This window comes from Engystomops pustulosus, chromosome 11 (assembly GCF_040894005.1).
Source record: "Engystomops pustulosus chromosome 11, aEngPut4.maternal, whole genome shotgun sequence".
Classification (NCBI taxonomy): Eukaryota; Metazoa; Chordata; class Amphibia; order Anura; family Leptodactylidae; genus Engystomops; species Engystomops pustulosus.
The window spans coordinates 43,154,042-43,170,282 of NC_092421.1; the positions used below are offsets into that span (position 1 = coordinate 43,154,042).

A 16,241-nucleotide genomic window follows, 5' to 3' on the forward strand; every position below is an offset into this window, starting at 1 on the left:
AAGAATATTACCACAGTCAAAGTGTTTGGATCTATGAGTAAGTGCCCCTGGGTTTATCAAGGATGCCTTTCATGGTAATTATTTTTTAATTGACAGAGTAATAGGCACCAGATATCTAGAAGAATAATTATAACTTCTCTCTCTTATAGAAATTGTAATATGGTATTAAATTTAAGATACCCTATATTTAAAAAAAAAGTCACTCAATGGATTAAAAACAGTAGGACGGATGAATTTATTCAGTTACAATAGGTCTACTACTAGTGTCAGCCTTTTAAGCATGTTGCATGAGCTAAACTTTCTTAAATTCTTAGCCAACTGCATTAATGATTTTTTGAGAGACTAAAAGCTGAGGTAGTGACTGAAAGTTCCTTAAATAGAAATATTGAAGTCTAGTTGACAAATGAGTAAGCTGTAAGATAGTACAAAGCAGTTTAGGTAAATTAAAATCAATGATCCAGAGTTTTATGGGACTCTATAGTTTAATCAGGTCTCAATGTATGACTTGACATTTTTCTAAAAAGAAAGGCTGTCTATCTATATATGTTCAAAAATTAAAAGGAAGAATTACAGGGCAACTGCAATATAAATTTGTATTTAGTATCTATCTATATACCATTTGTCAGGCTCCAGGGGTAGTGGACCAAGTGGACCTCCGCGGATGATGACTTAAGCCAACACCTGGGACTTGAATCTAAGTGTCGGACGGTATTCACCAGAGCCCGCGGGTTGGAGTTGCTGCGGCGTGGTACCACCAGGTCGTTCCGCAGGTCCAAATTTTTCCATGGTGGCAGCCAAGGGGAGGTAGGCATAATTGTAGTCAGGACAGGCAGGAGCTCAAGGCAGGCAGCAGAGGAGCATAATCAGGAATAGGCATAGAAGTACAAAGATCCAGCAGGGGACAAAGGAAGGGGCTGGGAATTTATCAGGGAAGGCGGCCGGCCAGCACCAATTGTCAGTGCACTGCCCCTTTAAATTTTAGCAAGACTGGGAAGAGCGCTGGACCTCGGGAGCCACAGGGACCACTGCTGGGAGGAACTGGAGGCCCACGGGAGGAACGCGGATGCACCTGCATCCCGGGATACGGGTCTCAGGGACATGCGTGCCCATGAGAGAACCTCCTCCCACTTCTTGGACTGGAGGAACCTGTGTAGAAGAGCACGATCCAGGATGTGGTCCTCGTGCTCCCAAGACCACTACTCCAGACCAAACCCCTTCCAGTCAACAAGATAAAAATCGCTTCCCTCTGATCATCTTCATATCAAGGACTTCTTTCACCTCAAAGACGTCAATAGCATCCCCTTCAGGAGCAGGTACTTGCTGGGAAAAGCGATTTAGGATGACAGGGAGACGTGCAAAAAAATTCGGGATGAGCATGGTGGGTTGAAGACGGAGCTTGTGAGCCACAGGATCAATGCAATTCAATACCTCGAATGGGCCCAGGAAGCGTGGACTGAGCTTGTTGTTAGGGATCTTCAGTCAGACATACCTGGTTGACAGCCACACTTTATCCTCTGCAGAGAAGATCGGAGGGGGCCTGTGCTTTTTTTTTTGTATAAAACTTTTTATTGTTTTTACAATTTTTTTTTTTGGCTTTACATATGTGGTTGCATACATACTTATTTTCTCTTTACAAAGTGTTTTTACAATTAGATCGTAACATAGATAATATACATTTACCAGTAATCTGTGCTTTTGACGGCCATGGTCTTGGTTCGGGAAGAAGCCTGAAGAAGAGAGAGACGAGTCTGTTCCCAAATGGACTTAATTCCTCTCATGCAGGAACATCAGAAGTCGCCGATAAAGGTAGAGGTGGACGAGGATGCTGATATAGACAGTGAAGAAGGGGGCAGAGCTGTCAGATTCAGAATCAAAGGAATTATAGGGGAACTCTGCCCACCACAACAGAGAGGACCAGTCGTCTTGACGGGCAGAAACAAAATGACAGAGGTTACATTCCAGAGTCTGGTTAACTCTCCACCTGTCCATTGGACTGAGGGTGGTATGCAGGGGAGAAATCTAACCTTACTTGAAGTTGTCTGCAGATGATGGTATTCCCAGAGGACGATGGAAGATCCGTGATGAAGTCCATTGCCTTGTGAGACCACAGGCGGCTGGGTATTGGCAATGGCTGTAGTAGACCAGCTGGTTTGAGGCGAGATTTCTTATTACGAGCACAGGAAGTGCAGGCCTGAAAAATCCTGTACATCTTTGACCAGATCAGGCCACCAATAGAAACAGGAAATGAGGGCTACAGAGCATTGCACCCCAGGGTGTCCACTCTTTCGAAGTGCAGGTCGGACATAGGTCTTTCCAGGACAAAGCTGACAAAGGAATTCCTCTCTGTGGAGGAGAAAGTCTTAAAGAAAAACCCACCAGTGAGAATTCGGCCTTTGGGCCCTTTCTAGGTAAGAACTGCCCCTGCTCCTAATGAGGAGGCGTTAAGGAAAGGTGTGGAAAGGCTTCTCTGTATCTGGCCGTGTGAGTGCTGGGGCTGAGGCAAAGGCAGCCGAGGCAAAAGTGGTAAGATCAGCCAGTTTAGACAGCCCAATTGGCGCGGTTCATGGCCAGATCTTACTGAAGGGGTGGTAATTTATCAGGGAAGGCAACCAGCCGGCACCAATTATCGGTGCGATGGCCCTTTAAATCTCAGTGAGCCAGCACACACGCACCCTAGGAGACGAGGAAGCACACACCAGATCACAGGAGCCCCGAAGACCACTGCTGGAGTCGGGAAAGGTCAGTTACCTTGCAGGGAGGAACTGGAGGCACCAGAAGGAACACGGGTGCATCTGTAACCCGGGATATGGGTCGCAGAGGCACCCATGACAGCATTCAATATATTTTACTTGCTAAGTATGGGAGTTTTTTATTTTTTTAAATTTTTAAACTTGAAAAACTTTCATGCATTAATCTTATATGGATTGCCGTTCAATTTCTAAAGATTGGATAGAATAGAAAGAAGAAGTAGTGGTAGTGTTCTTCCATACGTCATAGTGGCTTGCTCATGGTTTGTGGACACATGTACAACTCCACTCATTCATTTTGGGGCAGTGTTTTGTTGCTTCATGGATTTGGATGAAGCAACATGTGAATTTGTAGGTACTTTAGTACGATTTTAATTATTTCTTTTCTATTGTCTCTGTAGAGTTTTTGTAGAATTTCAATAAACAATGTATATTTTGTGCTCCAGCCTCCATGACACAGTATTTTCTTTTGTTCTGATTATCAGTATTTGGTGTGTCGGCATTATCTATAGAATAACTTTACATTGGTTGTGCAGGGTTCATTTTTCTCTTTAAAACCATAGACATTTCTATGAATTTTTTATTGTGGCTTTCTATGAGACTATGGAAATTGTAAAAATTTTTTTCTCATTCATCTGCAGTAGAGATGGTCAACCTTTTAGAGACTGAATACCAAAACTATAACAAAAACCTATGACTTTGGGACTTAAAATTACCGCTGTGAAACCCAACCCCCCAAAATCCCTTTATTCATTAACAGGCGTACACAGACGTTGGGTGTAAAGGCCACAGGTTCTGGAGGGCATCAAAATTCCCATCAAAGCAGTTGCCACTAAGTCTCACTTGCCCCCAGCCGTATATGCGCCTGACCAGGGACCCAAAATGGAGACTTCCCCACCTCCTGAGATCCTTGTTCCCAGGAATTCACCATTTTTCTGTTAATCCAACTATTCGGGGCACTGGACACCCCCCGTGGTGCCAGCTCCCCCGTCTCAACACCTCCTTTTTGCCCCCGAGAACCCCTCATAAATCCGCCGCTGCAACATTAGTTTTGGCAACATTAATTTTGGCAAATTTTTCTTTTCTCCCCAGATTCCAGTGACAGACTGACACTACCTCGTGTCAGTATATTTACAAATATTCCCAAACCCTCCCCTGTATGTGACTGCTCACTACTTACTGTAAACATCTCCCCTTCCCATTTCTGACCTTCACCTAACCCCATAGATAGCTTCCATTTAACCCCTTGTCATGCCGCCATTGCGATACATTTCATTCACTTCATTGTGTAAACATCTCCCCCTCCCATTTCTGACCTTCACCTAACCCCATAGATAGCTCCCATTTAACCCCTTGTCATGCCGCCATTGCGATACATTTCATTCACTTCATTGTTCCTTGACTTTGGGACTTAAAATTACCGCTGTGAAACCCAACCCCCCAAAATCCCTTTATTCATTAACTTCCCCACCTCCTGAGATCCTTATTCCCAGGAATTCACCATTTGTCTGTTAATCCAACTATTCGGGGGACTGGACACCCCCCGTGGTGCCAGCTCCACCATCTCAACACCTCCTTTTTGCCCCCGAGAACCCCTCCTAAATCCGCCATGACAACGTGTGGGATGACCTCACACACAGCTGTCCCGCCACATCCTCAACGCCTTCTCTGCTCCTTCCTATATACCCAGTAACCATACATCAAGGGCCCACATCTGTCAGGTGTACCCCATCCTCACGTAGATACACCCCTTGCCCTTCTTCCAAGTCCGGGTGCCGCATCACAATGCCCCCGTTTCATGCTATAAACCGGCCTATTGTTTTGTTAACCTTAATCCTTGCTCTATTTAAACTCCTCACTGACCGAGCCGACAACCAACTTAACCCGGTATAATACTAAAGAAATCTAACTTTGCTCAAAAAAACACGCTAGCGTGTAGCGAAACCACACCTGCCGTATCCACAAGCCGCAACCTCCTGGCAAGTGGCGAGAGCAGAATGTGGCCATACCAAACCAATCCGTAAATATAACTTTGTTTAATAATCACGCTCAGCGTGTAGAGAAACCACACCTGCCATATCCACAAGCCGCAACCTCCTGGCAAGTGGTGATATACAATGCACGCACTGCGTACAAAACCAACACTCTAGCGATCCACCAGCCGCTATCCTCTTAGCTAGTGGCGTAACTAGGTGTGGATAACCGAACCAGAACCATCTTCTCAGGGAACGCCCCTTAGAGAAGTGTATATATGTCTCCACATATAATCCACTAGCCGCCAACCTCCAAGCTAGTGGTGTAACCAGGTGTGGAAAACTTGTCTCCCATAAACCATAATTACGCGCACAGCGCGCGAGAGCAACATCCCAAGCTCCACATACCTGGACCTGGATATATAGGATCCATTTATCTTATAGAATTAGGTGCAGCAGTAACACTGACCATGTGTCTGGCTAATTCTCCAGCCATTTCATGGGGATAAATGTAATATAACATTACAATGCTAATTCACCATTATAGTCTGAGGTGGTATGTAACCCCCTCAGTATTTACATTTCTTTCACTTCATTGCTCCTTTAATCGCAAACTGTCAACCTGTTAAAGCAGTAACTAATTGCTCCCTTTGCCAGTTTTGAACCATAGTCTCGTAGAAAGCCACAATAATTAAAACTATAAAAGTGAGAACTTCATAGTAATGTCTATGGTTTTAAAGAGAAAAATGAACCTTGCACAACCAATGTGAAGTTATTGGCATATTTAGGTCAACCATACCTTCAAAAGATGGATGTGAAATTCATCAATGTAGCTTCCCTCCAGGGTTCTCCTGAATAGGAAGAATTGTGGGGGACAGAGTAGGAGCTCCAATGATGGCCCAGCCCTCTCCTCAACACTTCCTTCCTCCAGCAGTTCCAAGCAGCCCAGGATATGGGGTTTTAAAATAACACTTAATGCACAGGTTCAGTGCTGCCTGGTTTTTTGGTATGATATTTGGGGTTGACGTTAGGACTCCCATAATAGAATTATTCAACACTTGACAGGACTTCAATGCTGGAAGCATTTCCACTTCAACAAGACTTCAAGGGGTTGTCCCACAGCCACAAAGAAGGTTGTTGATATGGTGGATTAGGAGTAAATGTTTTTATGCAGATGTACCTTTTTTCACACATAATTTTCTCCCCGCTTCTTATCCTTAGAGAAATTCTGAGGATCTACACCTGATGGTAGTTTCCCACAAACTTCATAGTGCTTTTTGTTTACAGTACCCTACACTATATATTATAGTTCTTACTATGCACACCTCAGCTGCCTCAGAACCTGATTATACACACATCAGCTGCCGCAGAACATTATTATACACACCTCAGCACAGCTCAGCTACTGCAGAACCTCAATATACACAGCTTAGCTGCCTCAGAACGTCATTATACACCTCAGTTGTGCTAGAACCTCATTATACACACAGAGGACACAGAGTACAGGTCTCAGTTTGAGAAGATTCTGAACAAATGTTCAGAAGACATCATGACCCTCACCATCTCCTTTCTGCATAAGGCTATTTCCAGCACCCAAGAACAAGTCACATCTATGAAACAACAACTCCAATCAAGTTCACCACCAGACGAATTTCTTCTACAGAAGGAACAGATGAATACAACCTTAAACTGAACATCGATCACAAAAATAATCCAATCAACCAAGAGAAAGAGGTTTCGGTGAGATACAGAGGATTACAGAGCATCATGGGTGCACCGATGGCACAAGGGCTTTATTCAATACAGTCATACTTTAAGCAGGTCCACCTCCAAAGGCTCCTAACATACAGATTTGGGCCAAGAGGGCCAAAATGTCCCAGCAATCTTTTTTAGAGCCATGCAGACGTCCACGAGGAAAACCACGCGGCGCGGAGCGGAGGTCCAAGACACATCAGCACCAATGCGATGACAACCAGGTCACAGGTATGACACTTGTTCCTACAACTAATGATTCATTGGTTATCAATATATCCTCATATACATTGAGCCCAGCAGAAACAGCCCTTTTACAAAAGGGTCTATCATTCTGCCCTTCTCACCCATTGGACTTATTCCAACTGGACATGGATGTACACAGATTTTTCAGGACAATTCACCTCAAAGCTCACTTTGACAATAACTCCACCCCTTCCTCTATATCCCAACCATTGACAAATGATATCATCAGTATCAAAAATCTGGGACCAAGAACAAAAAGTTCTTATATGCCCCCAAAAAATTACATCAGGCTAGTCACTACGGATCTTGAGCATTTCGGTCACAATGTACAGTTAGGACACTTTAAGTCACGGAACAACATGAACAACCTGGACTGCCAAGCACTGCAGTCTCTTTTGGATAATAAGACATTAATACTTAAGCCTGCTGATAAGGGAGGTGCCCTTGTCGTGATGGACAAACAGGACTATATACAAGAAGCTTTTCATCAACTTGGAGATCAGGAAGTATATACTCCTCTCCCCTTGAATCCTATTCATCAAATTAGGAAAAAGATCCATGGCACTCTTGCTGTAGACCTAGAATCAGGGACTATAGACAGCGCCGCATTAAAATTCCTCACTGATCCACATCCAATCACTCCTGTGTTTTATATGCTTCCCAAGGTACATAAAACCATGACCAAACCACCCGGTAGACCTATAGTGGCATCAACAGACTCCATATTATCCTCACTGTCAATTTTACTGGAGAAAAACCTCACACCATATATCAAAAAAACAAAGTTGTTTTAACTGGACACTAACTCCTTCCTGCTCCTCACTAAAACCATGACCAACATACCAGCTGAGAGCTATCTAGTCAGCTGGGACGGGACTAATCTCTATATGTCTATACCACATGCTGATGGCATCAGATCAGTGGCTTCATTACTTCGGGAGAACTAGGTCCGTGACACACAAATCCAGTTTGTCATAGACACACTCATGCTTGTCCTCCAAGAGAAATATTTCTTCTTTGAGGACCAATACTACCTACAAATACAAGGTACAGCCATGGGGTCCAACGTACCCCCGCCCCCTTTGCAAATTGCTTCATGAATGACTTTGAAACCTGATTTGTTTACAGCAACAACTTCATCCTACATGCCCTCATATGGAAACATTATATAGATGATATTTATTGCATCCGTTGGATACCCTCTTTCACACTACCTCACAGCACCCAATCAATCAGCTTTCTAGACACTATGATCAACAAATCAACTACAGGCTCACTCACCACAGATCTCTACTGAAAACCGACAGATCATAACAGTTTACTTCATTACAATAATCATCCCCCAGCCACTAAAAATTCCACCCCCATTCTCAGTTTACGAGGGTTAGGAGACAGAGGATACCCTGGTAAGGTCATCAAAACTGTCATCAAAGTCTTCTCTAATCCTGTCTTCTCATCAAATAGCATAACTTATAATCTATTTATGCGTCTATCTTCCCTGATGATGTTCATCTGTTTAGTTTTTCTTATCACATACACTAACCATTTACATTTTCCTTCCAGATCCGCTTATTACACCATTCCAGTGTCCTAGATGGTAAGATTTAAAACTACACATAACTATAGTGTTTTTTTCCTGCTAACACACACGCTTCTCACACACTCAGAGCGTGCTGCTGCACAATACAGATTGGGTCGCTACTACTAAATCATTTGGTGAGTTGGCTGCTTATGTGCTACATGTCTCTTCCTTAAAGGTTCCAATTTTGGGCTATGCATTAAGGACCCATAGATGTTCTATATTATATATGTGCTAAAGTTCCTTACCTGTACTCTTGTATTTTCCACTACATATATTGGTTGGACGGCCTTTACCTCTGTCACCCTCATTGCGATACCAATACCACCCTCTAATACATCCTTTTTGATGTAAACTCGCCATATTATATATTTTGGTATTTTATACTCTGTATCATTATACTTACCATTGTATTCACTGTGAGTACTACATTATTTTGTGATTGACCACCTATCTGCAACAATTTCTCTTGTATAAATATATGTATATATGTTAATATCCTATTTAGGTTCATGCCTTCTTTTTATTTCTTTATACTGGGGGCGAAGAGTCACCACTGTACACTATTGTACAATAAACTTTAATTGCATTTGAAAAAGTTGTGCACAGCCTTTAATTCTTTATTAATTTGCGGGGCAGGAACCCTAGACTGTTGCACACTCGTTACCAAGAAATGCTAACCATTCATCTACGACACTCATTATACACACCTCAGCTGCCACAGAATCTCAATATACACATCTCAGCTGCCACAGAACCTCATGATACACACCTCAGCTGCCGCAGAACACAAAATACACATTGGGGAGGATTTCACCATTATAAATGCTGTAAAATGCTGCAGATTTTAGTGTCTGTTCACAACACGGCTAATAGTTTCAGTTATCTTCTTTTATTAAAGAAGCGAATAATAGAAACGGTATAGAAGAACTCAATCCTCCCTCTATTCCACATAGTGTTATACATATGGAGCTTCCTGCTGTCAATTTACTGTTACTTATAGCAAAAAAAAAATGGTGCTATTTTTTTTTACTGTAAATAATGAGAGTATATGATGGAAGCTAAGTTCACCCCAGCACTAACAGAAACTCTAAGTGGTCTTTCATTCACCTTTCATTCCTCATAGGGATACTTGAACAGGGGCTCCTTCCAAAATGTCTCCGTTAAATATAATAGCAAAAATTATGTATACTGTATCACACATACTTACCCACAGTGAAGTCATCCATCTTGCAGATAGTTATGCTGGGGCAGACACCTTTCTCTACTTCCAGTTGCTATAAACCCTGAATCAGGCATGAGCTCCTGCTGTGCCTAGCCCCCTCCTCTGTTCTTGAGAAGAAGTACAGGCTGTGCAACAGTACTCTCACAGGACTCCAGGGACCTGGGCCCCTCTCTTATCTGGCCACCTGAACAAAGCCCCACTAAAGCCCCTGATGGTGGCCCTGACTGAGAGGGGTGAAATGAGGGAGCTGAGAGAAACAGGGGAAGATAAAATATACTCCTAGAAAATTCCCAGCTACTTTCAATTAAAATTAATTTAATTAAAATTTACCCTTGACATGTGTTAAACCATTGATCCCCGCCCGCAAAGCTGCCGACGGCATTTAAAAGCTGGCGGCGCGTGGGTGCCGCCATGTTGGCTGAGATGGTGACGTCCCTGTGAAGTCATCGGGGAGTGGCGATCTGTTTCTATGGCAGCCTCGGGTCACACAAAGACCCGAGGCTGTCTCTTTTTACACAATGTATTACAATGTGCGATTGGCACATTGTGCCAACAAAATAGATTTAAAAATCTAACAATTCAAATCACCTCCTTCCCCTAGAACTGATATAAATATAAATAATCAGTAAAAATCATAAACATATTAGGTAACACCCGTCTGCAAAGAAAAAAAATGGAAAATATAATAAAGAATTTATTACAGAAAATTAATGATAAATGGAGATCTAATAATCTTTCTGTATCAGTTTGAATCAATTTATTAGTTTTTACCTCTGGAAAATGTGCTCCTGCATACTGAACCCTTGACTGTTGCACGCTCTGTTTACACAAACAGTATCTTTCATTAAGATGAATCTTTGGAAATTCTTTCCGTCTCTCAATTCATTTTTCTTACTGACACACAGCCTTGAGTCGGAATATACTCTGGCAAAATAAATGGCTATTCCCATTGCTTATGTCCTTTGGACGCACAGAGTAACAAGCCAAGAAGTAGTGGGGATAGATTGCAGCAATTTTGTGAATAGTTTCTTTTTAGGTTTCATAAAAAATAAAAATAAAAATGTTGGTTGATATGCTTGTATATCGTATATTAAAAAACATCACAATCATTCCATCAAAGAAGCTGAACACATGGATGCAATGATATGCTTTTATTTTAGAATTATTTTTAATAAAAAGTTATAATATAGTTAAGCATCTTCAGTTGTGTTTGCAATTTCACAATGCTCAATCCCCATCCCTCAGGTTAGAGAATTGTCTCAACTACTATTTGGTCAATGAAATAATAATCCCTGTATTTATATAGCACACACAGATTACTCAGCGCTACACAAAGCTTGCCAAATCGGTCCCTATCCCCAATGGGGCTAACAATCTATCAGTATGCTTTAGAGTGTGGGAGATAACCGGGGGACCGGAGGAAACCCACGCAAACACAGAGAGAACATACAAACTCAGATGTTGCAGATGTTGACCCTTGGACTCGAACCCAGATTCTCAGTGCTGCAGGGCTGCAATGCTAACCGCTAAGCCACCCCAATTAAATTCATGATAACCAACACTGTTACATCTTAAAGGTAGCTTAACATACCACCTTTTTGCTTCTGTAATTAGTGGGGGATCTTAATACTTGCAGTCTAAATTATGAAGACATGATCAGAACTTTCATATCATTGTAACATGTCAAAAGTATTTCAGAAGTACAATTTCTCTTTAAAACCGTTTTCCTGGTTAGTGATATTGATAAAATATCTGTGGGTAGTGGGCAGCCCCAGGAACTGCAGAAATTAATACTGATTTGTTCAGAATAGAGGCTGATGGATTGCCGCAGTGCTGTCAGTCAAACCCTGCATACCCCAAGTATCGGGAAGTAAGAGTTCTCCTTACAGGGATTTTGCAAATTAAGGCGTGTGTTATAAAAGAAAAAACTATATATATATATATATATATATATATATATATATATATATATATATATATATATATATATATACACACACATCCCAAGGATTGGTCTTCAATATCACCAACATCTTTCCTTTTATCACATTAAATACATGAATAATATAACATTTACTTTTTATGTTAAGTCTTTTATTTATCATAATCGTAAACAAAACACATCATACACCCGAATCCATTGCAAAAACTTTAGCTACAATATGCAGAAATGTTTTGGGTCCCTTTAAATCTATTATGCAAGGTATTTCTTTATAAATAAGGTAAGAATTATAACTCAGTAGCATCAATAACCATAATTACCTAAGGAAATAATATTCCAGATAGGTGATAGAAAGATAGCAGCACCATGCGTACAGTACAATTCAGAACAACATCTAATTTTACAGCCTGTTGAATTTTATCATCTCATTAACAGTTTATAATCTGTATGGCTTTTGCAGGTGTTACTGTTATTCGTGTCTATCTACACAACTCCCAATACTCATTTTTGAAACATATGGAATTTTTATATATTATTTACCAGAAGCAGAAACCTCCATCATCTGGACAGTGAATGTATTAATCAGCAACAAGTTCTATTTATGTCACTGAGGTGAATTGTGTATATGTATCTATGACCTTTGCCCTATAGGAAAACACATTATCTCTAATCATCAGTTACATGGTAATTATGAAGCAATTATGTAAAGGGCTGATAAGATCTCACAGACAGGGTGATTACAGGCTGGTAAGGGAATTACAGGCATGTTAAGGACCTTCTTATATGTTGTCAGTATTAAAGGGGGTATACCATTGACGTACTGCCATGCTGGATCCAATTGTTATGTGGTTGCTTGCACCAATACCTTGAAAATCACATATACTGTATAATGGAGTGCATTATAGACCCATTGTCCATATATATGATAGCTAGCAGGAGATATCAATGGAAGAAACTCTAGTCTATTTAAAATGAGAGACTGTAGGGGAAATTTATCTGAATTTTGTAAATAGTGCATAAGTATTAATTTTTCCTCCCCAGCGCACCATGCGCTTTATATACCAGTAGGTTATCTGCCTGGCTTTTTAATTTTATTTCCTCTGTGCTGTTGGTAGCTAGAACTACGATTGAGTTCACTAAAATCTGAAGTGATTCACTTTGACTTGTTTTTCTTTTTGTACTTTTTTTTTTTTTACTACCTTTTTGGGAGTATGTGGACATTATATTTGTGCACCCTAAACCTATGCACCATTTTTTTCTGTGAATATCACCAAATCCATATATAGCTCCCTTACCTTAGTCAGAGACAAAACTAATCAAAGGTCTGCTGGCTCCTTCATGTCAGCCATTGTTCTCCAACTTTTTATAAACAGGAATAAAATATTGTACAACATTGATAGAACAAGATTGACAGGCTTTTCAGTCACCATCTCACACATCTTTTCATTCTGATTTAAGGGTTAAAATGAAAGAATGTTCCAACATTTCTCATCCTCTCCCCCTATTTTCTAGGCAACATATTGGCTCACATTTGATATACTTTGTGAAAAATCATGCAAACTAAGTATATATAAACAGATATAAACTTTATTTGAAATTATTTGTACCATTTCTTAAGCTTCATTGTTCAGACATTAAGTCATGAACCTACACTCAGTTGCTTGGAACCTGGAGTCCAAATTAACATCTTGGGTATTAAGAATTTTGGGTGTCAAGGAAATGACATCTTGCATGTCTTGATATGTAGCCACAGTTTAGTAATTGCCGTGGCCCCTGGACACCCATGCACCCTTTCTCACTGATGTTGATGTTGAGAAGGTGATATAAAGAAATGTAACATTTTACCGAGGTAAGTAATAGCTTTTTCTTGCTTTTTATTTAATAAAATGTAATGATTCAAAAAGTTCTAAGTTCTAAGTTTTGTTCAATGATCAGCAATACTGTATATTCTCACATTTGACATTCACTTATATAGATTTCCACATGGATAGGGTTTCAATTTTTTGTGGTTGGTTGAGCAATTTTTCCACTCAAGTGAACTTCCAAACGAACAGTTGCCCTTACATATAACATATAATTTACTGCCACAAGCTGTGGACTAGCGCAGAAGAACCTCTCAATTTAATTTAGGTAGGGAGGTCATTTATCAAATCCTTACCAATATGGTATTGCAAACTTAACTACATATAACACACTATGGGGGACATTTATAAAGCTTGGAAAGGTTTGCTGATCCTCGTACCACTTTCTCCCTCATATATACTTTAATATTTTCCGCAGGATTGGCAGAGACGGCATCCAATAGGCATGACTAGTTGGAGCTTTAAACCCAGTATCCAAGGGCACTTCCAAATTTACTACAAGGACAGAACCTCTTAAAGAGATATTCCCATGAAGACAAGATTCTTAGATATACTCCGAATAACAAAATAAAACATTCTCTAAGAAAAATTCAGCATTTCACAGATATAATTTCAATCCTTCTCTATCAGTCCTGGTGGACAATTTTGGTTGTCCCTGTATCCGAACGTAAATCTTCTGACTATGGACTGACAAATCCCTCTAGTTTATCTTACATTGCCGGAGAATGGTAAGGGGTAGGAGGCAGGCAGAACTACAGAAAGAGGCCCTTCTTGTTTCAGCAGTGCATTTAGCAGGTTGGAAAGGACACAGCAGCAGCTGCTCTACAAACAAGATGAGCTCTGTATCCCGGGGTTACAAAGCAGTGCTGACTGTGTTTTACTGATTAGGTGAGATACCAGAATTGAATGTGCCATTGTTTCTTATAGCCATCTCATAACTCTAATTCTCATCTCTCTATTTCGATGAGTCAGATACTAGTAAACTGTTGAGAAGCTAAATGAAAGTGTAGACAAACCATGTACCCTGATAATCTAAGTACATTGTCAGCACAAAGCATCTCATAACATAAAGGAATCATAAAGTGTCTGCTCAGAGAATCATCGTGCACACTCTGGATTCTTACACTGACCATCACTGAGTTATAGGAGCTACAAACGCAATAAAACTGAGAAAATTTCAGTGATGGGTCAAAAATTATCTGCATTGTGTAAACATGATTCGTGGGTTAACATTTGAAAGCTTTCTTTCATCGCAAACCCTTTTAAGACTAGTGTTTAATATGCCAGTCTTAATAAATTCCCAACACTGTTATTTACCCCGAAAAAACCTAAATAAGATTAAAAAAAATGTTTTCTGGTATCAGCAGCACCACTCTTGCCCACACTTGCTTTCACATTATCGATGAAGAATAACTATCCAGAATGATTGTGCCTAATCACATGAAAAAGACATTTTGATGTAAAAAAAATTATTGTTGTCTTGTTCAATCAATAAAAATCAAAATTTCCAAGAGTTTCTATAATTGATTGGTCCAACAAAAATTGGAACAAATAAATTTACAAGAATGCGGTAACAATTGACTGCTGTACCTCACATGTGCAGTCTCTTACTTCCTTTCTCTGGGAATAATTGTCCATCTCCATGTGCTGTGATTGTCTAATTGTTCAATCTGCAAGGTAAATAAAATACCATATGGCACAGTTAGGTAACAATTAAAAATGAAATATCACAGGACACATAAAACAATTAAATACACTTTGCTTCAGAATATACATGTCATGACATTGAGGTCTTTTGGAGAATGGAGCTTTTGCCCCAAATTTTTTGCTGAGTATGGCCAACGGCAGCTGATGACTGACCATGGTTGTTAATAGATAACCAAGAGTATCGATTGACGTTAAAACATACAAAAAAATTTATAAAACCATAAAAATACAGTGTTTGTGTCAATTATTTCATTATAGTACAATAAAATAGAAGTTACAATTGCACTTACTGTTAAAAATGTATTTATATCAATGAATAGGTGACTGATATTTTTTTCATTATCTCCCACGGTGTAAATGCAGAGAACTACAAAAATGGCTGCCAGACAGATGCAAGACTCCAACAACGGAGGCCTAAGTTGACCAAAAAGGGGGGGATACTGAATGTTTACTCATTGATATAAAAATATTTTTAACAGTGAGTGTAATTGTAACTTAAATTTTATTGTACTGTAATGAAGAAATTGACACAAATACTGTATTTTTATGGTTTTATATGTTTTTTGTATGTTGTAACGTCAATCGATACTCTTGGTTATCTATTAACTACCCTGTTCGGTCATCGGCTGCCGGTGGCCATACGTGTCCAAAAATGGTATTCTAAATGATATACCCTTAGTGGCATTGTGATACAACTGAAAAAGGATCCGTTCCGGGTCCAAAACGCGTCTTGCTTTATGGTTTTTATGCATAAGACTTAAATAAATGTACTGTTGGAATGTACCACTCTGAGTTTTTTCCTTCAACTCACGGGAGAGTTGAACAGCTTTGTGTAACAGAAAAGCGCATCTTCTTGGTCCCTTGTTCGATGTACACACCAAAAGAACCTTCTGGAGGCAGCTCCACGTTTAAAATACTCAAAACCCACACATGAGTTGTGCCATCAGTAGAGATGGGTGAATTTGTTAAAATTCGGTTCGTCCGGATTCGCCAAATTATTTGAAAAAATTTTATTCGACCTGAATCGAATCATGAGGAATCACGTTATAAAACAGGTATTTCCTGGCTGAAGAGAGCCTATAGGGTGTTGTAGAATGACACACACATAACAGCCGCCACTCTTAGAATCGCTTCAATCTTCAATTCCATGTGCATTGACATAGGCCAACCTCACCAAATAAGCGAAGTGGGAACGCAGACTGACAAGC

The 16,241-nt window shown here is 40.2% G+C and overlaps 1 long non-coding RNA gene across 1 annotated transcript in view; it reads right to left on the reverse strand.

Annotated features, from left to right (window-relative positions):
- Window positions 1–12,754: 12,754 nt before the first annotated feature.
- LOC140106193 (uncharacterized) overlaps window positions 12,755–16,241 on the reverse strand; it is a 256,084-nt gene continuing 252,597 nt past the window's right edge. The window contains exon 4 of the long non-coding RNA XR_011850718.1: window positions 12,755–14,996. This is a non-coding gene — a long non-coding RNA (uncharacterized lncRNA). The remainder of the gene's footprint in view (window positions 14,997–16,241) is intronic.